This window comes from Falco punctatus (genome assembly GCF_963210335.1).
Source record: "Falco punctatus genome assembly, chromosome: 19".
NCBI classification, from domain to species: Eukaryota; Metazoa; Chordata; class Aves; order Falconiformes; family Falconidae; genus Falco; species Falco punctatus.
The window spans coordinates 4,390,321-4,418,292 of NC_137599.1; the positions used below are offsets into that span (position 1 = coordinate 4,390,321).

Below are 27,972 nucleotides of genomic sequence, written 5' to 3' on the forward strand. Positions count from 1 at the left end.
GCTGCTGCGAGCATCCTTACAGCAGGGGAGGGAAGGATGCGCTAATGGCATGAGGGCATCAGGCTGCTGAGAGGCTGCACAGCCACGGTCAGCTGGGCTGCAATTTGAAGATGTTTGCACTGAGTAAAGTGCTCTGAAGAAATATTACTCCTTTTTTTTTTTTTTTTTTGCATATTATGCACGCACGTGCAGATGTTTCTTTCTGCTTTCCCTACATCGGCCATCCCTGCACGCTGTAGGCGAGGTGTATCTAACGTGCTTTTTGGTCCCTACAGTGCTGATCTGGGGGCTGAGCTCATGCCAAGCTAAGTCACCAACCAAAACTTTTGGACCCTGGTGGTCCCTTGGCGATGTGTCTGTGGCCACGAGGACAGACCAAGTGCTGGAGTGTGTGGAGACCTGGAACAAGGCATAGCCCATCCTCTCTTTGCCCCGTTCTGCCTTTCTAAATGCCATCACACTGAGCTACTAGGGCATCTCTGGCTCCTGCCCATGTCCCCATTGCTTGGAAAGTCTTGGCTCTTGGCTTCTCTCACTTTACCACTGAATTAGGAATTTTCCAGTGATTTTTTTTTTGCCTTGGTCCTGGCCACAAAGTGCTGTCACTCCTACTGCTGAGGCATCACTTCAATTGTACTGGGAATCATCCGTAACTTTCCCCTTGGCTAGGTGAAGCTTGCAGCCGATCCTTCTTAAACAGAAGGGAAGGTTTTTAGACACCTTTTTCTGGATTGTTTGCACTTAACAGTAGTTCCAGGTGACTGGGTGGATGTTCTCAGAGGTTCCAGGGAGGCAGGCTGAGCAAAGGCAATGCCCTGTGGGGGCTCGGTGCAGTGGGAAGAGGACACAGCTTGCTCCCCCCGGACACTGCAGGTGCAGGAGGACCCCACAGAGCCCTCTGGGTCCAAGCTGCCCTTTCTCCCTGCAATACCAAACAGCTCACTCAGCCCAATTTGCTCCTTTTAATGACATTTCTTAGATAACTAAGAAACTCATTCAGCTGCCCCCTCACAATGCATCAGCACAGAGCTATAAGGTTGGCACTTTCTGCAGGAGGGCCTGAGGAAGCAGGAACTTCCCTACCAAGTTCCCATTTTCCTTCTCCTTGGGGATCCTGATGGGATGGATCCACCTACACTTAAATTATGCATCCAAGCTTGCGGATTTAATTATTGCAGTGGGTTTTGGAGCATGAGCTTTGCCAGTGCATTGAACATCTCCGGACCACCACTTCCCGGCTTCCCAGCTGGGTCATGCCCAGCCCTTTCAGACGCACTTTGTCAAGGTCCACCCTACCAGTGAAGGAGATCACTGAGGCTTTCAGCTTACCGTGCCAACAGCAAAATACGGCTGAGGAGATCTCTAGGAAAGGTTGGTCCATCTCCCTATGGACCATGCTCCCATGCAGCCCAGCTCCGGTGATTCCCATCTCTTTCAGGGAGGACCTGGCAGTCACCGTGGCTGGCTTGCAGAGTTTTGCGTGGTGTCAGGTGGCATCTTTCACCTCCTTCTGGTTCTGCACTTCTGGAGTGTGAAGCTAGAGGTGGGATTATCCCAGGGCCTGTCAGGAGCATCCATTCCTATGTAAGTCCCAGTATCTCTGCTGGGCCCCCCGCCCCGACTTTTTGGACAACTCCTGAAGTAAAGATGTCTTCTCTTTATTACACCCTTTAGGGTTTCCTGAGAACTGTAAGCTCTTGCAAACAAGGGAATTAGCCAAAATTTCAAGTCTTCTCACGTGCTAACAGCTCTTTTAAAAATGAGAGCCTTCAGACACAGGCTTTGATAGCAAAGACCAATGCGCTATCTGCTGTGCTGCCAGCCCTGTGGGCAGATGGGATGAGAGCTTCATGGGCAACTCACCCCTTGTATTTTCCTACGCTCCTCTCTTTCCATTAAAGTGCCAAATCGTTAGCGCCATGCTAATGAGATCCATTCGCTTTGTCTGAACTGTCCCCTGGTCGCTTGATAAATTACTTGATAGAGCAGCAGATGAAGCTGGCTGGGATCAGGTGATGCCCAGCATCAGTGCAGCCCGTCAGCGGCACTTCTTTTCCTGGGGCTGGTGGGCTGACCCACTGGGTGCCCACCAAAGCCGCTCTGTCACTGACCTCCTCAGCTGGACAGGGGAGAGAAAATACAACCAAAAGCTCGTGGGTCAAGGTAAGGACAGCCTTGGCCAGCAGCGGATCCGTCTTGGAGCCAGCTGGCATTGGCTCCATCGGCTGTGGGGGAAGCTTCTGGCAGCTTCTTGCAGAAGCCACCCCTGTAGCCCCCCCTACCAAAACCTGGCCACGCAAACCCAGTACACTGGGGTTACCAGCAGAGATGAACAGAGCTGCCTCCACTTCTGCTTGCTCCTAAAATCCCCCACAAGGCAGGAAATCAAGGAATCTGTGAGGCTGAGCATCCCCTCATGGGATGATCACCCGTGAGCATCCCCCTGTGGGGCGAGGGTCTTGTGTGTGGCCTCAGGATGGGGGTGAGCAGTGTCTGCAGGGTTATAAGAGCTGCTTTCCCTCTACGAGCAGACCCACCAGCCGGCAATGTGCAGGGTGGGCTGGGAGGGTGGGAGGGGGCTGCTGGGGTGGTCTGGAGGATGCTTCATGCACAGCAGAGTAGCAGGAGCCTCCCTGTCCCACGGGGAGGAGGGTGTAAGTTGTTACTCTTCAAAAAGGGTCCAATAGTTTTGCTGTTGTAAGGGAGCAACAAAGGGTTGGAGCCTGAAGGAGCCCCCAGTGTCCCTGCTGGAACAAGTATTAAGGGAATTCCACCTGTTTCACTGCGAAAGACTTTGCTTTGCCTACCGTGCACTTGGCTCGCTGGTGATGGAGAACATCAAGGTTGATGCTTTAGTAAAAACTGAGAATAACTGAAAATAAGGCAGCACAATGTATACGTTTCTTCTAGCAGTGGTGGCTTGCTCTGCCCATGCTCCCTTCAGTATCCAGCACTGCCGATCCCCCGGGAAACCCAACCAATATAAAACCCTGTGCAGGGAGCTGGGTCCCTTCTGCCCTTCTTAGAGGACTTCAGAGCACAAGTTAAATACTGCTAATTAAAAAGAAAATGACAATAAACCCTATTGCACCTTATTCTAGAGATTGCTTTAATAGAGCATGATATGTCCTCATTGCTCCTCTAGTTCCTGGGGACAGACAGCAATCCTTGCATTGCCACATCAGTGCCAGTAACTCTCCATATCAATAACGAGATAAATCTGGATTATTTTCATCTTGCATGTCTGTTCTCCCTTTGCTCATCTCTCCAGGCTCTCAGGTGCTTTGAAGAGAGTCTTGCACCCAGTTCACCAAGTTTTTCTCCCACCTGTGCCCTGAAATATGTCTGTGCATCCCAATTCCTAGTGGAGCTGACTTGTATCGTTGATGATGAAACCAAGATCTTGGACTTTCTAGTCCTTTGGACCTTCTAATGCCTTGAAGGGAGACCTGGTCTCCCTTTCTGTGCTCCTTGGGGGGCGAAATCATGTTCCCCTGGTAGGTGCCCACCTCTCTCCTGTGAATTCCAGGAGGTTTTAAGCTTCTTGAGCACACCGAAGTGCACAGCGCCGCTGCCTGCTGTCGGGGGACGATGTCCCATCCAGCCGTGGCTGTGTGCTTGAGAGGCTGAACGGCTCCAGGAGGAAACCTGTCTGGGGTTTATGGCCAAATCAGGTTTCTCACTTCTTTGTGTGGCCACAGGCTCCTGTCTTCCCACTTCCCTTGTTCCTTAGTCCCCATGCCCATCCTCCCTGCCACTTTTCCGCATCCTTCTCATCACTCCCTCGCCGATCGTGTCTCTACCTGAGGCTCAGTGGTACCAGACAGACCATGTCTAAGCCATCAGGCTGCATTTTGCTTACACAATCTCTGCCGCTTTTGTAAAGCCATCCCTGAATTGAGCAACAGCTCTTCCATGCCATTCAAAGCCACCTTTCCTGCTCTTAATATAGGCACCGTCAGCTTTTCCTCACAATGCTTGGCACTATGAGGGCTTCTGAATATTTGTCTGGAAGCTGGGTACCTGCTTATTTGAGGCTGACTGCTGCTACCCTGGAAGACTTTTATTTCTGCCACCCCATCCCCCCTTGCTCCTTTAGCTCTGCTGTTGCCCCTCGCCGGCTGGAAGCCATGAACAATTACATTGTTCTGCAAGAACAATTGCTTTTCTAACTAAAATTTCTGGGGGAAAAAAATCTCTGGTTGAATCCGAATGAGGACGCATTTGTTTATTTTTCCCTGTGCTGAAAGGAATGAATTATTCTGGGCAGAAGAGACACTTTTTGGTTTCCCTTTGGGAGCCAGGATATGGAAGGTTCTGCAGGTCTGGGTTCAACCACAGTCGTGGTGCTGCCAGAGCAAAGGATCCACATGAAACTTTCCCACTGCCTTTGGGCTACGTGGCCTCGAGTGGGGGGATGCTCTTGGGCTGCCTTAGGACCAGTACTGATGGACCCTGGGTCTTTCCAACAAGCCCGGTCCTTCCTGGTCACTCCCCAAAGAGTAGATAAGCCTTGGGTTGGGCGGTCTCTGCTTGGTGGGGTTGGGCTTTTGGTGGATGGTTTTCTCAGTGGATCTCCTTGGTCCAGGAGGGTTTTTTCCACTGGATCTCCTTGGTCCAGTGTGAGTAAGAGGGAAGGGAAATGGTGTATGTGTTTGTGGTGGCGAGGAAGCTCCGTGACGAGGGTTGGTCTCCGTTCAAGAGGGTGTGTAAAGTGCTTTTTGCAAAGTGGAGCAGCAGCAGAGGAAAGAGAGAGCATGTTTCCTGCCACCCACCCTTGAAATACCCTCTCCAGAGAAAAGCCCTACGGGCTCAGCCCCTGCCTGGTGGAGCAGAGGTCCCATACTGATGCTGGAGGTGCCCAGGTGATGGAGCAGGTTTTGGGGGGGGGGGGGGTGGCCAGGGGTGCCCCGAATTCTGCCTCTTCAGGGCACAGCCAGTGCAAGTGGCCAGTGTCTGAATTCACAGCTGGGCACGGATGAACCAAAACTTGGCTTCTTTTCAGCTCATGAACTATTCCTGGGCCTTTCCCTGAGGTTTATTTGTCTTCCTTGGATTTTTAGCCCTTGGCACATGCACGTTACTTTTCCTGGCACCATAATCATCTCCCTAAGAAACTGCTTGAAGGTTTTGTGGGTATTTTACTGCTAACTCTCAGCATATTCTGGTCTTCATTAGAGTCTTGTAAAATCTGTATTCACAGATCTGGATCTCTTTTAAATCTTTTACAAACTCCTTTTCTGTTTCTCCCTCACTCTGTTCTCCTCCATCACAAGGAAAACTTAGGGAAACCACCCTCCAATCTGTTATTTCTCCAGGTTTTTCTTCCCCAGCCCCCAGCAGCTTTGGATGCGTGTGCTGCATTTGCACCCACCAAGACCAGAGCAAATGCCCTGTCCCTGTTCCCAGGGGTTCACCCACCGTGGGCTGCCCTGCAACCCCTGCAGTCTGCTGGGGGGGCTCCCCAGCAGCTGCACCGCTGCTCCCCTCACTGTTACAAGTGATGCATCCCACAAACTCTCCAGCGCTCAGTACCTCTGACTGCAGCATCTCTGCCAGGAGAGATGGATCGCAGGAGAAGCCTGTTGCAAGGAGCTGCATCGGTGGGTTTAAAGTAAGGTAAAAGATATCCCGAAGTTCAGCTGCATCCCGCGAACGCAACCTGCCGTTTGCTCCTTTCTTTTATTCTTCTGCACCAAAAACACGCAGTGGCCTCAAGCAAAGCGTGCACCGAGGGGTAAATAGGGAGCGGGCTGGATTTCCTGGGGTCATTTGCTTTGTGGCATGTGGTGGAGGCGTAACTTTGGGTCCTGAAGCACTTGGGCAGTCTGGGCATGGGATTCACTGTGGAGGTGCAAAAGGTGCCTGCCCTGTACTGGAGGATCTTTGATGCTTTTCAATTTCTTTCTCAAAAAGCAAAACGGGGCAGATTGTTTAAACCAGCCCCGCTTCTGTTTGGTGCATTGCCCAATCTCTGCACTTCTTGCTCGATTTATGATTTTAAAAAGCAAGCAAACAAAAAACCCCCACACAACCTACTTTTTTCCTGTTAATATTCCTTTTGTCATGGGCAGATTTATCCTGACTGAACCCAAGGCTGGCTGCCGGCAGGTTTGCTAGCTCTTGGGGTGAGCTTGACTAAAAAAATAGTGATAGAAACACCCAGAGCGACTGTCTTGTTCAGTCAGAGCAAATAATACAACTCAGCCGTGTATTTTCCTACCATTCACATCAAAAGAAGGAAAATAGAGGGATAGAAATATTAGGAAAGGAGCCTTTTCGGGGTTCCTGGAGGAATGTAAAAATTAATTGGGGGTTTACAGTGCTTTCACCTAATGGTTGAAATAACTTCCCTTGTGGTGGTGCGTGTCGGTACGGTATTACAGGTGTGAGCCTCACTGCAAATATTTCAAACAGAAGAATTTCCCTGGGCATGGGGTGCAGCTCCTGTTAACTGATGGCCACTGAAGGCAGGCAGAACTTCCACTGAACATTTCATAATGAAAACCCCCAATTTGCATATTTTTATTTTTATTTTTTTTTTTTTTGCCTAGGAAGTATCTGTTTTGCTGAAAAACTACAAAGTCCCAGGCTACTAAAACATCAGAAGCTGCTTCTTTAGATGACTTGTCCTAACTGGAAGTGCAAAGCCAGGTGCTTCTGTTTGTAAATTCAGTAAATTCAGCCCCTGTTGTGGATTCAGCTGTAACAACTCACTAACTTTTTCTTTTTTTTCTGAGGGTTTCTGAATACTGCAGCTATTTCCAGCCAGCCCAGCCCACTGATGGATGTTGTTGCCAGGTCTTTCAGGATAAACCTTGGACTTTAGGACGTTCATTCGTTGCAGGATTCTGACTTCATGAAAATCCAATATTTGTTATTTGTGCAGTAGATGATGAAAGATGGGCCAGAAAAATCGGGTTTTTCTAGCACGAGGGGACAGTAAGGCCTTTCTGAAGAAGGCTGATGTTTTATGCAGCTATCAATTACTGGTCATGGCAACAACAGGTTAGGCAAGATGATATCCAGCATATTGTCTGGCTCAGGCAAAATTGGGTTTATTCAGCACTTGCAGTAGAGAAAACCAACAAGAACTTGGGGTCAGGGCTGCGTGGAGCTCCTGTTGATCCTTTTTTTTTTTTTTTTTTTTTTTTTTTCCCTGGAAAAACTGGCTTTCTGCAGAAGATCTTGATTGGTTTGGATAAAAGAAGCATTAGAAAACCAAAAAAAAAAAAAACCAAAACACCTAAGAAGCAAAAAACCTTCTACCTGGTTCTCTTAAAAGATAATAAAAACCATGATAACATCCCCGGAGCAGCCACAATCCCGCAGCCACCCCAGGCTGGTGGGCTTTCAGGAGGAAGCATTTCCCAAGGGATTTAGGTGCTACTCCAAGCTCTTCCCAAGGCTCCCAGGCAATATTAGGTGCTGATTTGTAGCTCAGACGTGGTGTCCCAGCCGGGCAGGGGACAACAGTCGTTATGCTCTCCCAAAGCAATTCCTCAGGAGCTGGAGGAGGGTTCTGAGCGCCGCTGTGGATGCAGACCCCGGCGCACTTGCACTGCCTCCTGCTCTTTCTCGCTTGCACGGAGGTGCATCCGCTTTGCACCTGCAAGTGCAGAGCAATGAGCACTTGGCTCATGGGTTCCCATCAAACAACAGATGGGAGAGTGATACAGAGCAAACGAAATATGTATATTTGTCAGTAAACAGATGAAGATTAATCCAAGGCAGGGGGCTGTGCTCCAGGCAGGGCCGGCTGCGCATCAGGGTACCAGTGTAGCTGCAAATGAGATAAGAGGCTTTATTTATGTTGCTATAAAGCAAAGAAACATCACAGATAACAATAACAAGAGGCACAGCACTGCTGCCTTAGGGTCTTGCTTGGATGGGCTGGAAGTTTGGGCTGGTGTTTGTCAGCAGGGGGTGAAAAATGCAATAAATGCAGTCGTGGTGCAGGTGAGGCTTGGAGAAAAGTGAGGGTTTAAGCGGGGGTTGTGGAGGGAGGGGGTGACATCGATGCTTGGGTGGGGGATGGAGGCAACCAGAATGAACAGACCAGTGTCCCCATGGGGAATTGAGGGGGAAGTGGGCAGTGACTTGGGGAAAAGCTGGGATTTCTAATGAGAAATGGATTTTGGTGATGGGAGCAGGAGGAGCAGCTGCTTATCTCATGCATGCCAACGGAGGAAGGTGGTCCCAGCCTGGAGCCTCCAGGCACCCAGGGAGCTGCTCTGCAGCAAAAATTCTCTTTTTCTTTTCTCCCTTCCCTGCCAAAGAGCAGTTTTCCCCAGCGCACTGCATGCTGCTGGCCCAATTTTGGGGAATAGATACAATCCTGATCGTAGCCTCCTGCTTGCAAAAGTTTGGAGTGTGCTCTGACAGCTTTGGCTGCTGCTGGGAATTTTTTTTTTTTTTTTTTTTTTTAATATATTGGGGGTTTTGGGGTAACTAGCCCCAGGTGGCATGTGGCACCTGTGCAGTAATTAGGGCTGTTTTCTAATGGCTCTCTGCACCTATAAGATCACTAGCAGAGATAGGGTGTGAGAAACATGGTCCCACCAGAAGGATGAGGCTGAGCTAGCCTGTAGTGGTGTAAGTAGCTGCAAAGGGTTGGGAGGCTCAAGTGAAGGGTTTGGGGTCTGCTGGGTCAGAAGTGGGTTTGCATAGTGTGTGTTGCAACCTGGGAGCCAGATCTTGGCCGTGGGGAGCAAAACTCCATTTCACCTGATTGCTTCCAGCAAGAAAATGCTGGTGTGGTGGCTCCCCGGGGCACAGGGTTTGCTTCCTACCCGTCCTCTGCTTGGCACAGCCCAGCCCTGCTCGTGACCACCCCCAGCCCAAGTGTTTGAGTCCTCATCCATCAAACTGGAGTGGTTTTGGAGTGACTTTCTGATTAAACCTGCCCCTGATGGGACTCTGGCAGAGGTGGGGTGCAGGTGAGCTCCTGCAGCAGCGCCTGCAGCTTCTGGTTGATTCATAGCTACCTGTTTCAGCCAAGAAAAGTTTTCCCTGAAGGTGCTTCTCCAGCATTTTTACTGGCATCGTGTAAGTGAAGGTGAGAGAAATGTTCAAGGCAGTAAAAAATAAGTGGAAAAAGGGTTGTTAGGCAGATAGGAGCTGAAGATGAGGCTTCATTTAAGCAAGAACACAGGTGAAATGAAATTTAAGCTGTGTTTTATGGGAAAAGCAGTAGCAAATAAACTGTGCAGATCATCTTATTTCATTTACTGCTTCCCCTGTAAATTGTTCTGACTGTCAGTGTGTCAGGCAGAAGGGGGAAACCTGCAGAGTTTTATAGCTTCAGGAGACCCAGTGGCTTTTTAGTGGGTTTCAGCCCTGGGAAGAGCATTTTCTCTCCCTGTTGGGGCACAGGGAAACCTCTTGGTACTCACTAGCTCTTTGCAGCATCACCTCTTCTGGCTGGCAGTCCACAGCAAAGACTTCCCAGACCAGCAGAGAGAACATCATTAACATACTGAGCTAATTATATTTATAAACAAGAGCCATTGATTTCCATCCCTGCGGCAACGCTGATTTTGGAACTCGGCACAACCGATGTGACACGAGGGGACCCTGCGGGGGGGAGGCGATGTGGCTGGGGGCAAATGCTGCTTGCCTGTGCTTCCCGCTGGATTGCCGGTGATGGAGGCAGATTGCATTTCAAGTGTGAGGTACAATAACGCTGCTGGCAGAATTATGCTAAGCCATTAGCTCCGGAGCTGCTTTGAGCCTCCTCCACGGGGTGGGTCGTGGCGAGCAAGTGCCGCCGCATGCTAATGCAACCTGCCCGTCGCCGCTAAGTGATAAAGTTTGTCCATTATTGGCTTGTTCTGCATTAGCCTCTTCGAACACGGAGTCATTTTGCAGCTCAGCATTGTTGGACTATTTAGGGACAGGAGATTCATATCTGTTTGTGTGGGAAACAAAGCGCTCCGTCCTTAATCAGATGAAAATAGAAGCAAGAAGCGGCTTTTTCCATCGCTTGAGAAGTGTGTATATGGGTCTCACCCCCCCTTATTTGTTTCTTGCGCTGGGCAGAGCTGTATGTGGGATGGGGAGCAGATTTGTAAAGTGCCTTTGGACCCGCTTGGGTGTGACACGGCACATAAATGTGCGATGATTAGAAGAACTGATTGCTTGGAGGTAGAAAGGAGTAAACAAACATCCAACACGCTTCTCAAAGAGAAATGAGTTCACTAAAAATTCTAGGTAATAAGTTACGCTATGGAAAGAAAAAAATTCCGAGCGTATACATTTAGAGCATCATACTCCAGTCACTTGGAGAGAAGGGATGGTGCGCTTTTTTTTTTTTTTTTTTTTTTATTGTGCTCAGTCATTAGGTCTGGGGGAGGAGGAGATCTGGAACTTCACTGTAGCAGCAGGAAAAGTCAGTGCATCTGTGCTGCCTGGAGAAGTGGATTTCTTAGCCGTTTCTTGGGAGCATGTGTTGTCTCTGAAGGCTCCCTGAAATGAAATTTTTGCCAAAAATCTGGTCCACAGGGTGTTGCACCCTGGGCTTGGCAGCCCCTCGCAGGCTGCTAAGGAAGGGATCCATCTGGAGCGCGGTGCCCCGTGCTGGGCTGACCTCGTGCGTGGCCCAGAGCAGCCTCCTGTGCTCTCACCCTGGTGTGGGCACCTCCAGGATCTGGGGACCAGGGCTTGGGCACCCACACGGCACAGCCCGTGTGGGCAGGCTCAGCACCCCGCCGCGGCTGTGCTTGGGCCAAATTCAGGTCTCAGTGGGTCCCAGGTTCAGGGGTTTTTGGTGCTTTTGCATCATGCTGGACACAAGCCCTGGTTTGGGTTGGGGGGGCCAAGCAGTGCAGTGGGGTCCTGGTCATCACCTACTGCAAAAAAAAGCAGAGGCTGGAGTGTTTTATTATTATTTCTGCTTCTATTTTCTCTTCCAACCCGGACCCAGCTGCCCACACCGAGCCCCCTTGGGATCACAACTGCATTTGGGGTGCCCGTTAGCAGAGCAGCCTCCATGGGCTGCCTGTCGTGACAGCCCCAATCCCCTCAGTGTTAGATCTTCTATTTAAACAGCACTTCCAAATGTTGATATTCTTTTACTTTTAGCAAATTACCATATAGCCTGTAATATGATATGAAGCAGCATAAACATTTTTACAGCCAGCAATAGTCATGGATAACAACTTCTTCATATTTAAACTTCCCAGCCCATTAGACCTTCTTAAATAATTCATGTTATAATATCATTTAAGCCTGCGTGACATTGCTTCGAGGTGATTATGGTCTGTTGCAAACCTCCGCCGGGGGTAGTAATGTCAACACAAGCCTTGGTTTAATAGAGGTGATTGCAAACGCTGTGATGCTGCCTTGGGGTTGGGAGGTGTGAGGCTTACACGCCACTAGGTTACGTATTAGGGGTCTGCTCAAGCCACGGTGCTGTGCTGGGATGGATGAGGAGGTGATGTGGGGCTGGAGGGGGGAGTTGAGGCCACTGGTGCCTGGCTTGGCAGAGCTGTGCCCGTGCCATCGGTCCCCCCCGACATCTGGATGCTGAGACTCTGGGCTGAGGTGATCTTTTCTATTTGATGTTTGCAGAGGGCGTTTTTCTTGCCCTGTTGCAGATCTGTGATGCACGCAACCTCCTGGCCACAGGAGCAGGGCTGGCATCCCAAACAGGCACCCAAACAGGTGACCACAGTGTACCCCGACTGTGCATCTGCTCCGGGGCTCGTGGGGCTCCTAAGCAAAGCTCAGGAGGGTTTCTTGGTCCCAGATGGTTCAACAAATCAGCTCTGCCAAGTGGTGGAAGCTGATCGTCTACATGGTGCCTCTCTCTCTCCTCCCTGATGCTCTCAGTTGGCACCAGCGTTAATTTTCCTTTGCAGCCCTCTCCTGACCGCCCTCATGTTTAATGGATGGAAGCCTTTCCCTCCTCCCCTGCTGCAGATGGCAAATGGAGAGCTCTTCTCTGACAGCAAATTCCTCCCAAGGCAGATGGAAATCTTGTCGGAGTCATAAAGTTGTCTTGCTGGTGTCAAGTTGGCCATAGAAAACTAAAATATTGATCTATTCTTCCCCACAAAACGTGACTAATTAGCTACACAGAGTGTGACAGTGGATGGTGGCTGATGTTCCATAAGGTCTGGTTTAGCGGCTGAAAAGGCATTTGCTTCCCTGGTGAGAACTTCTTTGGGTTGCCCAGGTGGAAGACAGCTTTTAGGAGCCACGAACTAGCGAAGCAGCTCAAGGCGGGATGTCCCCATCTTGGGTCCTCAACTCGTTCCCCTCGGAGGTGACCCCTCGATGATATGGTGCTTGTGCTCTTTGGAAGCCTCGTACCTGACGTGTTCTGTTTCACTATGGTTGTGACCCAGTTCCCTAAATAGCTCGTCTCTTGGCAGCGTGCTCCACGATGGCTTTGCTCACGGTACATAAGGTAGATGAAGTTGGGACTCAAGCCATATGGAAACCTGCATATTTGCCCCTAACCTATGCCATAATAAAACTAATGCCTTATGCTGGAGAGGGACCTTGGCTCTTTCCATCCTGGCGATCACCCACGGAGGAGTCCCCAGCCACTCTTCCCCTCCCCAGAGAGGCACAGCAGGATTCAAAGCCCCATCCTGAGCCCCATCCTGCTCCACCAGCCACAGCATCCCAGGCAAATAGCCAAGACTGATCTGTTTGCGCAGGCAGAGGGAGGCTTGCCTCTCCGAAGCAGCACACGTGGGAGCGGGGTACGCACATTTAACGCCCACACACCTCCAAGCTCAAGTGTGAGTTACAGCTCCGTTTCATTCATCTCAGGTAGAGGCACCCACGTGAAAGCTGCTGTGACAGTCCCCATTTGCACTTAGATTTCCTTGGGAGATGTCAATTTTATTTCTCCTTCTGTAGTTTCCTGAGTTAGTTTGGTCAGTGAACAGTAACGGGGGAAAAAATAGATTAGGGTTGGGTTTTTTTAATGTTTTTTTGTTTGTTATTTTAAATTTCAGGTAAAACAAGCAACTGGGGAGCTCTGCTTGGCCTCAGGGAGCAGGTTCCCCAGGTGACTGCTGCTGGGGCTGAGCTGTTCCTCTGCCCGTGCTGCACCTCCCGTGGTATCCTTACCATCCATGACCCCATGGCAGATGCGGTCTCACCTGACCCAAAGAAGAGTTTCAGCTTGCCCGTGACCCGCCATCGATGTTTCCTACACAAAGCTTTGTGCTGGGGACTCGTCACATGGTTGTGTCCCTTACAGTAAGGAGCAATACCTCCCACGGGGAGCAGAAACCTCTGCGTGAAACGTGGCTCTGGATCAAAGCACATTGGTGTTTTGTTGGTTGTTTTTCTTTTTCTTTTTTTTTTTCTCTTTTTTTTTCTTTTCTTTTCCGCCCCCCCCGGGGAAAGTTTTCAGCATGTGACTTCGGTTCAGAGTTTTTGTGAAATTTGGCCTGTGAAGCATTTCACCAGGCATTTCCCGAAGGGACCAGAGCTGATCCCAGCAAGCAGCTTTGCTGTATGGGGAGACCAAGCTCCTGGGTGCTTTAACCTGGGTGACCAGCTCCAGAGACCTCGGAGATGTCCTGGTTGATGACATCTCCCCCATCTCCCAGCAATTTGGGCAAATTCCCTCAACCCCCTTCCAGTCCTTGGGGCAGAGTGTGTGAGCAGTGGTGCTGCGGCCCTGGGAAGGAGGTTGAACAGAATCCGGACAGCAGACTGCCCCAGGGACTGAGCTCCTGAGCTGCAGTGAGAGATTTGCAATTCAATTCTGCTTTCCTGCAGGGCTTGGGGGCCCTTGCCCATGGACGGGTGGGGAAGAGCTAAGCTGATTAAAAGATTTAGCATGATGCTGTCTGCAAGACCAAATCTGGTACAGCAAACAATAAGGATGCATGGTCCATCCTCACCCTTCCTGTGCTGCAATCGTTTTTCCTCTCCCTGATTTAGCAGTGACCTGGAATATTAGTCCAGAGCTGGAGATGAGACATCAGATTTAACGCTGCCGTTTGCTCATGCATAAATCTGCCTATAAAGGGCTGTTTTACTTTATAGCATCCCTGGTGTTTTCCTGAGCTCTGACAGGGGTGGCTTTTGAGAGACTCTGCCAAAGCTTTACCACAAAGCAAGCTGTCTATCAGCGTTCGGTTCAACATTTGCCCTGAGCCCTGTGGCAGTGCCTGAGCAGCTCTGCACTGCGCTGGGAGCCTCTGAGATGGATGCCTGTGGAGATGGGGGGTGATGTCTTAAACCTGTTTACTTTTATTGCATGGGAGTGCTGTCTGAGGAGGCCTGGCTCTGCAGCCGGGCTTGGGTTTGACAAGACAACAAAGGCAGAATTTTTGCCAAGACCAGGCTGGCAGATCTCAGAGGTTGGTGTGTGATGGCAGCAAGTTTTGTGCCGCTGGTGATGGTTGCATCAACTCTTTCCTCCCCAGCCTCTTCCCTGCTGGCTTGTAGCTCGGATGGAGCAGCCTGGCTGCAGATGCTCGGGGCTGTCTGCAGTGGGGAACAGCAGGATTTAGTTTTTCACCTGATCTCCAGCTCTGCTTGGGCTCCAGGAGGGGCATGGAGATGCGTGGAGAGGAGCATTAGGCAAAAGCTGCAGTTCCTTGTCCTGAATGGCTTTGGGGTATGACTGAAGCTGCTCAAGTGGAGGATCTATGGTGAAGGCATGTATTCGGGCTTCAAGGTGAGAGTGGGACTGGGGACCAGGACCTAGTGCTCTGGGGCTGGAGGTCCAACCTGACAACTGGGACCAACAGCTCACAACCCCTCTTCTCCCATGGGTACTTGGATCACCAGCCGGACATGCTCCTGTCCCATCGCCGTCCTGCCTGTCTTGCTCTGCAAATACCTAGGGTAGCTCTGCTGCGGGGCTATGCCCTCTTTAAAAGTACATATAATAATCTGGGGGTAGAAGTGAGGTGGTCCATGAGCATTATCAGCACTGGGGAGACCTGGTGGCCTGTTCCTCCAGCATCCCCACCTGGCTGGGGATCCACCACAACTGGCTCATCTGCCTTCAACCCCTGAGTCGCGACTCCCTGGGCATGGTGGGGATGGCAGGTCTTTAATTTCAGCTTTAGGAGGAGAATGTCTCTAAACCCAAGGAGGGGATTGTACAACCAGGGTTTAGTCACTAGAGGGAGGGATGGCAGCATGCACTGCTGGATTTCCAGGCAGAGCTGGTAGTGCTTTGGGGGTACCTTGTTTATTTTTTTTTAATCACCGATAATATGATCTTTTTGTAATAAAGCTTAAAACTTCATTTCCCCGCCCCCCGCCCCAAGTGATGTTATGTGTGTGACGGCTGGTCTCTGGGAGAACAGTGGCAAAGCTGAAAATGCACAAATAGCTTCTTAATTTGGGGCTCAGCAAGGTACTTCTGGGAAGGTGAGGGCTGCCGGCATCTCGTGCCTCATCAAAACCCAAAGGGCTAGTGATGCTCCCCTGCCAAAACACCCCAGAGACCGACCTCCCCACCCCCCCCCCCCCCCCCCCCCTAAAACCAGACATGAACACAGGTTGGGGGGGGAGCAGATTTAGTAATATTTCAGAGTGAAACAGCTGCATCGGTTGTGCTGGGTACATGGATAACAGTGACGGGATCTAAGGTCTTGTAAGGATTCGAGTCCAGGCCACCTACAGGTTTTATCACCCACCTCTGTCCAGTTTAACCAGTAAGACAGGTCAGAAAGCTGTGTTTGGTGCCTTACATGAACAGGGTGACCTGCAAGAACAGGATTGCACAGAAGCAGCCAATTCCTGTTTGCATAAAATTTTATTGAATTGGGAAACTTGGCAGCATGTTCTCGATCCTCCTCTGCTGCACCGACCTGTTCGTGTCCCAGCATCTACAAATGCTGCCGACACCATCCAGCGAGGAACGGGAGAGGACTGAAAGCCTGGGGTGAAAAGCAACAAGCTCCCAGGCAACCAGAAAGGTGGGAAAGCCGTGAAAACAACTGATCTTGCAGATTTAGCAGAAGCACGTGAAGTCTTCCAAATCATTCTGCTTTTATTCCCATGCAACTGGAAAACAGCAAGGTGAAGGGGAAGGTAGCTTTGCTGCTTGGAGGACTTTGCTTCTCCCAGGCTTGGCTGTATCCGCAAGAAAGGATGGAGAGTTGAGGCAGAAAAAGAGTAAGTGAGGGTGAGAAGCAGGAGAGTGCTTCAAGCTTCCTCGCAGACAAGTCTCAGGAGCTGCGGAATAGCTGGTATAGCGCAGGGTCCCTGTAATTACAGACAAGTGGGGAGATTTTCCCCCCAGTTTTCCTCGAGAAATGAAGCACAATTTTTTGCAACGTGGCCAACTTTCCCTTAATTTTCCATTGACCCGGGATGCCACCTTGTGATCCTCTGTCAGCCCGGCAGCGGTGTGTACAGCTGCGGTTAATGACTTCAAATTACACGGCGCAAGGCAGCCGCCAGTCGTTTACTCCGCTAAAAATGCTTTGGGAAAACAAACAGCCCCATCCGTGCCGCGATGCTGGTGGCCGAGCCCAGGCACATCGAAACCAGCCGTGTGGCTCTTGACAGGTAAATCACTCAGGATTACTCCAAATGTCATCGCTAACAGCTCCTGGGCCAGGGGTATTTTATTTACTAATCAAAATAAAAGAAGAGAAAATGCATTCTGGCTAGTCTTAAAAGCAAGCCAAACTTTATAAATAAAGCTTTAACGGTGTAATTGCTAATTGATGATGAGCATGGAGGACTGGAAAATACAGACTTCTGGCCACTTGTAAAATGCACTGCTCCGCGTTGGAGAAAATGGGGATTATTCCCCCTCTGGCCCCAGGTTTTGTTTATTTAAGACTTTTGTTATAAAGGAGAGAAATAATATGGGGATGTGGAGCTTGTTGGCATCCTCAGGGTGAAATCTCACCCCAGCCACTGTTGACCCATCCATGCTTACTCAGTTGGTGGTTTCTCTTCAAGCTTGATCCTTATAAAAATGAAAAATCCCTGGAAGAGGATTTTGGAGCGTTCCTTTCCAGCTGTGAGCTGTAACCACAGGGCCAGCAGCTTCTGGGGAGCTTCCTCTCCAGCTCTGACTTGCAGCTCAATGTCAGGTCGCAGGTTCTTTTCCTGAACCGAGATTTTTGTGCCCTTGCAAAAAGCTGGATTTCAAGGAAGTGACCTTTTCTGTAAAATTTTCAGACAAAAAAAGCCTTTCCCTTGGAGACCCTGGACTTCAGCAGCTGCTGTTGGGGGACCTGAAGCCTGGGGATGACAGGACCATGCTTTGGCCACCAAGCTGTCCCCAGCTCCTCCATCCAGCTCCATGGGAGACCCACATGGAGTAGGGGCGGTGGGTGCCTCTGCCATGCACAGGGGCCTCAGTGCAGCCCCAGGGTCCACAAGAAGGACGTCAGCCCCGGCTGTGGGTGAGTAGCCCCAGGCTGCTGGCACCTCGGTGGCCCCCTGTTCTCGGTGCTGGCAGCAGGTCCCTGTGCCAGGGATCCTACAGCTGGAGTTGGCACGGTGGAGAGGGATCGATACACTCATGCGTCTGCAGCTGCAGGGCAGCAGAGAGAGGTGCAGGTTAGATGAAGGCACAAAATGATGATATTTAACTGGGGAGCTGAGCTGCCACAGGTCCCCTGGGATAGAGGGATGCAGGCACTTCCCAAGGGCAAGGTGGGTGCTTGCAGGAGCTGTGTTGCCCTCACCGATGGCTGGAGCAAGTGCTGGCTGAGAAGTGAAGGAGCACGTGAGCTGTCTGCTGTTGTCTGCGAGTATTTTCAGGCCTGGGGAGAGCTGCAGCTCGGGGTGATGTGGTGCTGGAAGCAGAGACCTCTCGGTGCTACCAGTGCCTTGCGTGGTCCAGAGCAAAGCTGTCTTCAAGCAGTGATGATGCTCCCTTCGTTTTAGCCCAGCAAAGGCTTGCTGCTGGGCTCACTCTGGCAGAGCCAGTCACCCAGGGACCTGGAGCTGCAAAGTGTGGTGGTAAAGGGGGAAAAAAAATCCTTCTCTAGCTACCATGAACTGCTGGGCAGTGGGTCAGCTTGCTTGGAAGTCGTTGCTGCTGGGGGAGGAGTGCTGGGAGGCGAGGTAAAGGGCAGAACCGGGCTTGCCACATGCTCTCTCTACAAGAAAGCTTCTCTTGCTGGTGCTACTGGGTGCCCAGGAAGCATTCCAAGAACTTAATTAATTTTCTTTCATCAGCAGCCACGGTGCCAGCAAACACAGTCTGGAGGAGAGCGGGGAGCGTTGCCATTTTGCAGCGGCAGCTCTCCCCTAAGTCGCAGTGATAGTTACTTTGTCTTAGTAAAAATGAAATGTCAAGTGGCGACAGAGAAAAATATTCTTTTAATGCTGAGCAGTAAGTGGGTTTCCAAAGTGCTGGGCTCTGGGGGTGGTGGGGGAAGCTGGTGGGACCGAGGCAGCTGGGACCACACAAGATTAATTCAGCCTCCAAATGAGGCTTCGTACATGATGTGTTGCACCGTCCATCACTGTCACACAGACAGCAACAGATTCGGCTCAGAGCTCACTCCTTGGCTCCTGGACCTGCTTCACCCCGGCATGTGGTGCCAGGGGCAGCGGTGGGTGTCCCGGGTGCCTGCCGCCCACCCTCGGGTAGGAAACGCAGAGGGTGAAGGATGCGAAGAGCAAAGCGCGGAGCTCAAGCTAATTCTGTCCGAATGGACCCCTGACAGGGTGCCCTAGTGGGACATAACCCTGAGGGGGTCCGTGGCCACCGTGTTTTCCCCCGTACTGTCCCATGTGAGGCCATCGCATCGTGCCACATGAAGCCTGGTGCAGCAGTTACTCATAGGTAACCTGCCTCTTCCCAGAAACTTGCGTCTGGGCTCATAATTTTCAAATAAATAAGGACTCTGCTTCCTAGATGACTTATTTGCAAGGGATAGTTCAGATGCCGTGGCCTCGCTGTTTTTTCCTTTTTGAGTCATCAGACTGGCATTGTAAGTACCATACTTTCATTAAAGTTTAATTTCCCTGAAGAGTGAAATATTAATGAAAATAGGCTTAATACTGTCAATAGGAAACAGACCCAAACAGATAATTTGCTAATATAATGACTTGGGATTTTATCTATTTCAAGCTTTGCTATTGCTCTTCTGCTATGATCCGGTGCAGGTAATAACCATTGTTGTCTCTGTTCAATGAGAAAACTTAATGAGTTTAGAGTTAAATCACCATTTTGCACATTCACATCCTGGCGTACCCATGCTAATTCCACAGCCCCGGCTCCCCTACCCTTGGTGGCCTTCAGCTTGCACCCTTGGGTGATGGGTGGACACCAGCCCTGCTCTTATTCAGATTTGGGCAAAGCTGAAACAAAATTGGGGGTGAGATCCAGGACTTTGGGTCCACTTGAGCACCCAGTCCAATGACTTACCTGTGACCAGGATCCTCAGGTACCCTTGAGGCTTTGCACCCTGCAGAATTCCACCTTTGTGCCCCATGGTGGATGCTGTGCAGGTCTCTGGGACCCCCAAATCCTCTCCTTTTCCCTAGCACGCAGCAGTGCACCGAGGAGCATCTGCTCCATCATGCTGCACTATTTGCTTTAAACCCAAATGTCACATTTGAAGAGCTGCTCTTTAATCTCAGCTGCTTCAAGAAACAAAAGGCAGCGAATTACCTGGGGTGGGGGTTCCTCGGTTCCTTGGCAGGTAGGATGTGCTGTCAGCCGAGAGGTGCTGCAAGAAGGCACGTCAGGGAGCAGATGGGGCGAGGGGCTGGGATGTGACCTAGGGATAGCCTGACCTGCTCAGTCCAAACCGACATCTGGGCCAGCGTGGGCACCTTCCCAACATTCTGGGTAACATATAAGAATTGGAGAGCGAGGTGTGATGCATGCCCACCCCCAAACCCCCACCCCCACCAGTTTTTAGTGCAGGTGTTTTCCAGGACAGACCTGTTTGCTTTACATTTGATTATTTTTTTTTCCCAAATGTTCTTTTCTCGATTTTTTTCCATCGCTTTCTGAAGTTACACACCTTGCAGGAAAAGGCATCACAGGCATGGTATGAAAAACACCTTGCTGTCTGCAACGAGCTTGGCTTTTGCTAGTTCCCTTGTCTGCCACATTTTTGCCGTGGAACAGATGGTGAACAACTATTTTCTGGTTCCCTCTTCCCTTTGCCATTCAGGGTTTGATTTACCTTATCCCCTCTCTGGTGGCAATCTTTTCATTTTGGACTGGCTTTGCCTACTCGGCTGCTCCTCACCAGAAGCTGTGCCAAGCCTTTCCTCGCCCTCTTACCACACGCTGAACTTTCTCCCATCCTGCTGCGCCCCGAGGTGGGAGACCCAAGCCACACTCAGCATTCAGAATATGCACAGGGGTTTATACAGTGCTTAGAGCTGTTTTGGAGACAGATTTTATTCCCATGGAGGTAAGCCTCTTCATTTCTCAGTGCAATCCTGCAGGAAGGGCATCATGAATGGACTCTGTGCACAGGAGCTGCTCATTTTCTGGGGTGCCATCAGCGGGTCTCATAGAGGATGCTCTCCCTCCCTGTGAGCCATGATGTCTCCATCCCTCTGGTCCCTGTTTCTCTTATCAGCTAGAAGGAAGGCTAGCTGGTGTGCTGGCTTCTGTTTGTCATGTTTGCCGGCATCTGAGACATCCAGCCACTCCAATACTAATGCTAATAGTAGCAGTAAGAGCATCGTTTCCAGACCACAGTTCCCCTCGAAGGCCAGGACGAGTATTTACTCCCGTCTCCAAGAGGTCTGTGCGTTCAAAGCGTTGACATTTCCCCGCTACGGAGCTTTTCTGAGTAGCTTCACGCAGATGCCCCTAGTAAACAAAACCCTGTGGTTTTGGTGTTTGGAAAGGAATGCAGATCTAGCTGGTTTTGGAGCTGAGCATATGGACTGTGTTTGAGTGCTGGGAATGTGTTTGCTTGTGATTTAATAATACTGTGAGTCATGGCTGTACCTTCCTCCCAATTACTACTCTTGCATCTCTTTGTTGTTGAGTGGATGTTCTGGAAACTCTGTTTTCCTTGTAAAATCAATTATGTTCCACCCTTTATTATCTGCCAGGTCTCATGCTGTCCCTGCTTGCCAAGAAAACCTCCGCAACAGCTCGGGTGGGAACCGTGGCAGTGATGCTGCAGGCAGCCCAGCCAGGAGGTGGGTTCAGGCTTCGGCTGGGAGCTCCAGGGTCTTGCAGAGCTCATTCCCTACTTCATGTTGCTCAGTTGGAGCAATCCCTGGAGTAAGGGATGCTCCACAGCCCTGATTTCTACACAACTCTCCAACCCAGAGGGCTGGCAAACCCTGTTTGCACATAAACTGTATTAGCTACAGGGTTTTCGCTACAGCAGAACACGATTCTTGCTGAAATGAAGTTGGATCCTCTGAGACTTCAATAAACCTTTAAAAGCGTTTAATTAAAAAAGCATAAAGGCTGGGAGGATCAACCCAGTGTTAATGACCTGCAGTAGTGCTGCGTGTAACTTGTTCTTACTGACCTGCAAGATAGCGAGGAGCAACCATGGTCCCTAAATCAGCCTTGCTGGGGCTATCCCAGCCCGCAGGAGAGATGGGAGCTGCCTGGTTTTATTTCCATCCAAGCATCTCCTGGTTAAAATTAACGGGGCAGTTGAATACCGCGGGGTTTGGAGGCCACGAGAGGTGTGGGGCTGTCAGCAAGCTGCCCGCTGGCTTCCCGCCACAGTGGGGCCATAGTGGTGTGTCTGGGTGGAGAACTGGGAAAACTGGAGGTCGCGTGTGAGAAGCGGCTCCTCTTGCTTTGGAAAAATCGGCTAAGTGCCGGAAAGCATAAACCCAAAGTTTTGAGGTGGAGGAGTTTCTTGCGTTTCTCAATCAAATGTCTTAGGCAAGAAAAACAAAGGGAGATAGTTCAAAAACGCGCTGTTGCAGGGTGGAGAAGGGCTGGAGAAGGCGATGGCTGCTGTCACCAACCATCTCCACAAACAGCCGTGATGCCTTTCTTGGAGGAATGTATTTTAAATTTCTTGGAGGAATGTATTTTAAATTTCTTGCAGGAATGTATTTTAAATTTCTTGCAGGATTGTATTTTAAATTTCTTGCAGGAATGTATTTTAAATTTCTTGCAGGAACGTATTTGAAAAAGACAAGAAAGTGAAGAAGAAACGGTTCACTTTGTGCCACTCCAAGCCCATGCCTTTGGTCTTGAGTTACGAGAAAACATATTTTTGTGTCCAGGAAGATGTGAGAAACATTTGTGGATGTGTGTGGGTCGGAAGGAAAATTCTTCATCCCTTCCAGTGGGGAGGAAAAGGAAATCGATATTAAACTGGACCTCGAAGAGGCAGGGGGAGATGTGGGTGAGGGCACACCCGCTGTTTTAGACTGAATCTTTCAATAAAATGGAAGGGAAGGACATTTTCTACCCGGAGCAGCAGAAGGGGAAATGGGAATGTTTTTTTCCAAGTGAGTAATCAAACACGTTGGAGAAAAGCAGATGTTTTGGGCAGACATTTGCATGTAATCATATCCTCTGGTTTTTTGATTGAAAAAAATTGGCAGTGGCAAATTTCCAGCCAACACCCTGCAATCAAAGAAGAAAGCAAGCTTGTCAGTGAGGAAAGTGGAGAAAAGAGACGAAGGGAGAGACCTGGCCGCGTCTCCCCAGCCTGGCTGGCAGCAGGAGGATTAACCTGGGCCTTCCCAGGCTGGGCTGTGGGGTGTATTTACACACCGGGCATGTCGCCTCCCCTGGGCGCCCCATCCTTGTGGTCGTGGTCCCTCAAGACCTCGGTGATGGTGTGTCCTGCCCTTCCAGCAGCTCCGCAAGGCTGTGCTGCCTGCGGCAAGGCTCGTGCAACACGTCCTTAGGATGTGTGACCCCTCACCACTCAGAAAATGTCTTTTTAAAGACGGACGTTGCATCTTCCAGGTGTCTCTGCGTGCCTGACCTTCCCCTTGCACCTTGCGTGCTCTGCGGGAGCAGCATCGTACAGGGACTGGTGGGTCCCCAGGGAGATGGGGGCCGGGGGCTGGGCTGGGGTGGGGACAGAGGGGATTTTGCACAGCTCTGTGTCTCTCCAGGGGAGCTCACTCTGCACCCTGGGGACGTTTTGCTCCGCAGCCCGGCTCGGGGATCACGCTGCTTTCAGCTGACTTACGCTCTGCTTCGTTGGACTTGCAGCAGCCTCTGAGCGGCGATGAAACACGTCCTTCCTGTCTGTAAGAGGGTAAATTATTGACATACTTAATAAGCATAACTTATCATTAGCCATAATTCATGCCGATGACAGAGACACAGCTGTTCCTGGAAAGCAGAGTGGCTCTGAATTTCTGATTTCCACGGGCCAGGCTCCCGCTGCAGCTCCAGAGCAGCAACGCACGTATCGCCGCACACTGTCCCTTGTCCCAGGGCTTTGCACGACCTTCATGCTCTGTCTGTGGGATACAGCGTGCCTGTCCCCAAGTCCGGGCATCGGTAATGCAATTAAAGGAGTAGCTCTTGCTGAGCTGGCAGGGAATGGCACGTCCCTGGAGGCATCGAGCCTGCAGCCACGTGCGGTCAAAAAGCGTTGGTTGAGGACAAGGTCTCCTGCTCCTCCAGCAGCCTGTGCCGCTCCTGCTGGCAGTGGCCAAATGCTGGCAGGGTGGTTGCAGCCAGTAAAAACTTTTTTTCTCCTTTAACTTCCCTCCCATGTTCACCCTGGTGCCTAATGTGATAGGAGTGGGGAGGGGATGTTCACACAATCTACGTTGCTTGCAAATGGAGAGCAGCTAATCATTTGTAGGGATGGAGAAAGCTCGGCCACTTGCCAGGAGTGGTCAGGGCACTCATGGAGGAAGAGGAGAGGGTCCGAAGGCTCCCACGCGGGGGACGGTGCACAGGGCCTGGGGCTCTTACAACTAGTGGGTGAAGTTTGGTTACTAGGGGTAGGAAACTGTGCAGGTTGTGGTTACTAGGGGTAGGAAACTGTGCAGGTTGCTGCACCGTCGATGGGGCAGGCACGCAGGTTGGCGTCTGGTGTTCACCACTCGCTGGTGGATGGGTCCAAGCCGGTCTCCCTTTCCCTGGCCAGACAGGGTGTTCCCAGCTTCCTTCTTGCCCCTGGCTGAAGGAGAGGAGAGTTCTGGTCCTCAGCTCCCAGGTGCAACCCAAGAAGGCTGCTCGAGGTAGGTGCGCAGCAGGGAGGGTCTGGGGGGTTATTCCTCACTCTCATTCAACCCCTTTTCCAAGCTGCTTGCAAAAATGTGATCAGTCTGGGCCCCCAGGAGCAATGCACCCCCATGTGGGAGTTCACCCTTCACCCACCTGGTGCACCAAGACAAGCAGGTGATGGAGGTGTGCCAGGGTGGACAGCAGGAGAGACCACGTGGGACCCTGTGTACACCATGGAGCGAGGGTGTCCCCTCGGAATAACCAGCGGGTTCCCAAAGCTGCAGGGTGCCTTTTGGTACAAGCACCCTCTGCTCTCTGCACCTCTGAGCTCATCCCCAGGCATCAGCCCAGGTTTTGGAAACCTGTCCTGGGATCTTGGATCTTGGCATGCTGGATGTCTGCGGAGAAGTGCTTGTGAACACCTGAGCATCAGCACCAGCTGATCCCACATAAAGAAGCAGTTAGGGAAATATCGCTTTTTTTTTTTTTTTTTTTTTTTTTCCCCCCGCAGGTAATTTGCAAGGAGCCAAGGCAGTGGAAATCCATCAAGCGACGACTGCCACGTTGTACATTCGATTTGCTCTAAGGCTTGAAGACATCAGCGTGTTTTACAGTGACACCAATTTTCAAACCGTCCTCCCTGCTTGGCGCTGTGGGAGCAGGTGAAGCAGGCACGGGGCTGTCTTGCATGCCAAGCGTGTATTTCCTCGCTGCTCCAGGGAGACGCATGAACTGCACATTCCCACCACCACAGATGCTTGCTCAGGGCCCGTGGTGCTTTACCAGAGGCAGCAGTCAACGCAGGACATTTCTCCATCACCTCTCATCTTCCTTTCTCACCTGTGCAAGCATGGCTTGCTGCCGGCCCTCGCAGCAAGGAGGGACTCTTGCTGGATCTCAGAGGATGCTGGATGTTTTAAAACACATCATAAAACAACCTTTTCCCCGAGGGGTTAGCTCTGGAGGAGCCAGGTACCCGTGGCTGCACTCCTACAGAGGGACAGGGAGATGAGAGAAAGGGCTCGGGCAGCCCATGCTCTGCCCATGGCGCCCAGCGTGCCCTCGGCCATGTGGGGACCCTGACCATGCCCTGATGGACAGCCAGGCTACTGGTGTCTTTCTGCTTTTATGAACATCTCACTTGAGCAGAGGACAGGCTGGTAGCCCCAGACAGCCCTGTTCTCCATCATCCCATGGCCCTACTGGACCAAAACCTCTATCGAGGATGCTACAGCGTGCTCTAAGGTGGCCACATCTAGATGGACTGCAGCAGCTGCAGGGGATGCTCAAAAGGGCTCTGTGGAGGATGTCCTGCAGCAAGTTCACATACACTCTGCAGCAACCTGCTCTCGGGCAGTCTGGTGCTTCCAGGGGGAAATGGAGATGGGACAATATAAGCTGGAAAGCTCTGGAGGTGGTGAGCTGCTTGTATGGGCGTGGGGGAGCAGGAAGGTGGAGATCTCTCTTGGCCTGTGGCTTGGGCTGTGAGTCCCCCTCACCAGCAATGTGAGGCTGGGAGCATGTCTTCTGCAAGTACATGAAACATCACTTTCTTTCAGGGAAAAAAAACAACATTAAAGAGCCACTTACAGCATCTCCAATCTGCATGGCTGGTGAAGTGCTGTTGCTTGAGCTCAGCAAGGGGGTATTAGTCACGCCTTATTGCCTTTAAATCCTACAGTAGCAGAAGTGTCTTCCATTTGCTATTTTAAATAAGAATCAGCCTGATGGAGTGCTCCCAGAACAGTCTATCGGCTTCCCCGTTACCCAGCCAGCCTTTAAAGGATTAAGCTTTCATCTTGCCTCTTTCCCTGCGGTTTGTAAAGAGCGGCTCTGCCTCCCGCGCCCCCCGTTTACAGAGCGCTGTTGGCATGAAGGACCCCCTGCAGAAAGGGGAACGAGGAGAGCAAGGCCAGGCTTCCTCCCTCCCCGTATCCCCTCCTCCTCCTCCCCTGCACGCACCAGGAAGGCTCTGAGGACGGTGCAGCCTTGGTGCCGTGGCCTGAGATCTTGCATCAGGGTTTGCTCTTCAGTCCCTCCTCTGTCGGCTCGGTGGTGCGTGGGCTGGGTGATGCACGGGAAAGGGCTGGGGCTGGGGGGAGGAAGATCTCTGATCTCTGGCTCTGGAAGGACACGGGGAAAAGAAAATAGGGCAGGATGATGGAGCAGGATGACCAGATGCTGCCAGCATGGTTTCAGCTTCTGAAGCCTCCTGTCCAGAAAAAGGTTTTGGCTTCTGCGCCTGCCCCATCTCTTAACTGGGACTGGGATGCCGTGGCAGCCCCCAGTCTCCTCGCCAGCTGGCAGGCTCCCCAGCACCAAGGAAACCTTCACTTTGGCCTTTCTGCATTTTTCAGCCTTATCTCGGCATTGAGTCCGTGGGGCTTTTGCATGCTCAAATGCAGTGCTCTCGTTCCTGTTTCCCTACTTACATTATTGATGGAGATCTACAACCTCCGTTCCAGCTTAACAACTCCATTTTGCTGGGGTTTATTACCAGGATCAATCAAATCAAACCCTGATGGCTTAAAAATGTGCTTCCTTCTCCTTCTCATTGTTATTTGCTTGTTTATTATTAGCAAAGACAAGTTTTGGCTCCGGGAGATTTTGCTAGCAGTAAACAATGTCATTAAAAACAAATCAGAAGTCGGTGCTTTGCATGGAGCCGCTCTCCGCAGAGCACCCTGCGCCCCAGTCCCCCCCTGCCACTGATGGGGTGGCCGAGGCATGGGGACAGGCTCACGGCTGTCACTACCCGCTGGATTCATGGGGTTTTGCCCAGATTCGTGTCTCTGACTCCCGTCCTTGCTGCCATAGCTGGGGGGACTCCTCCATCCTGGACTTGGGGTGCTGTGGGGTTAGGAGGTGGCTTGCGATTTGGGGAGGTTGCTGTTGTGCAGGTCTTCGGGGGCTTTTGGCCCCGTCCTTCTCCTGCTTGCAGAGGGACTGACCTCCCCGCGTTCTGAGGCTCCGGGCTGTCACCTTGGGGCTCATTCCTCCCTTCCTACAAGGAGCGAGAGCGGGGCTGACCTTGGGAAGTGGTGGGGCATCACTCATTCACTTTTCTAGCAGGAGTCACGGTGATTTCAGGACTAAAGGGGCTGAGGGTAGGGGTGAAGGGTGGCAAGTTTGGAAAACACCATGTCTTCAGAGCAGCCCGTCTGCCCTGTGCCTTGCACTCCTCATCCCGCTACCACCACCCGGCTCCCAGCCCTTTCCCTGGGTCCAGCCCCACGGGGGAGCAGAACTGGCCATCTCCTCCGCTGAGCATCATTGTGGGGAGCTTCAACTCCTTCTAAACCAGGCTTGGGCTTTGCAGCATTCAGGTTGTACAAACACGCACAGCACCAGGATAAACCCCAAAGCCCAGGCAGAGCAGGCAAGGAGGAGGTCTGCCGGCTGCAGGGATGTGGCTACTCATTCCCAAAGCTGGGCCACCATGGCGGGAGGGGTTCTGCATGGTCAAGGTGCTGGGGCAACCGCAGTGCTCTTCATAACTGCCAGCCCAGCTTACAATAAACAAATTGAAGAGTGATGGAGAAGATAAATTGCTTGTTGTTTTTTTAATGCATGCAGCGAAGGAGTTTATTTTTAAACCTGTCTGTGAGTGATGCCTGGTTTGATCTTCTAAATGAAACTGATTTATTCTATTTGCACTGGGGCTTGGGAGAAGAGGGACTGAGCTGGATTTAATTTATGCGTTTAAGTTTGCCTTGGCAGGACCATGACAGCAGCAGACAAATCGAAGCTGAGAAGCTCCCTCCAGTGATCCCAACAATGCAAATGATTTCCCTGGTTTTATCAAATGATCTCAAGTCGCTGATCCCAGGTTGCCATTTGGGGCAGGTATGAATCCTGTGGTCCTGGGGGGTGCTGGTAGAACCAGGGCTAGAACACCTCACCAAGGGCTCGGG

At 51.2% G+C, this 27,972-nt stretch overlaps 1 long non-coding RNA gene across 1 annotated transcript; it reads left to right on the top strand.

The window, feature by feature from the left end:
- On the top strand, positions 1 to 27,571 carry LOC308055498. Its single transcript, XR_013924540.1, has 2 exons — positions 1 to 23,848; positions 23,881 to 27,571. It is a non-coding gene; the product is annotated as an uncharacterized lncRNA (long non-coding RNA).
- Positions 27,572 to 27,972: the final 401 nt, after the last annotated feature.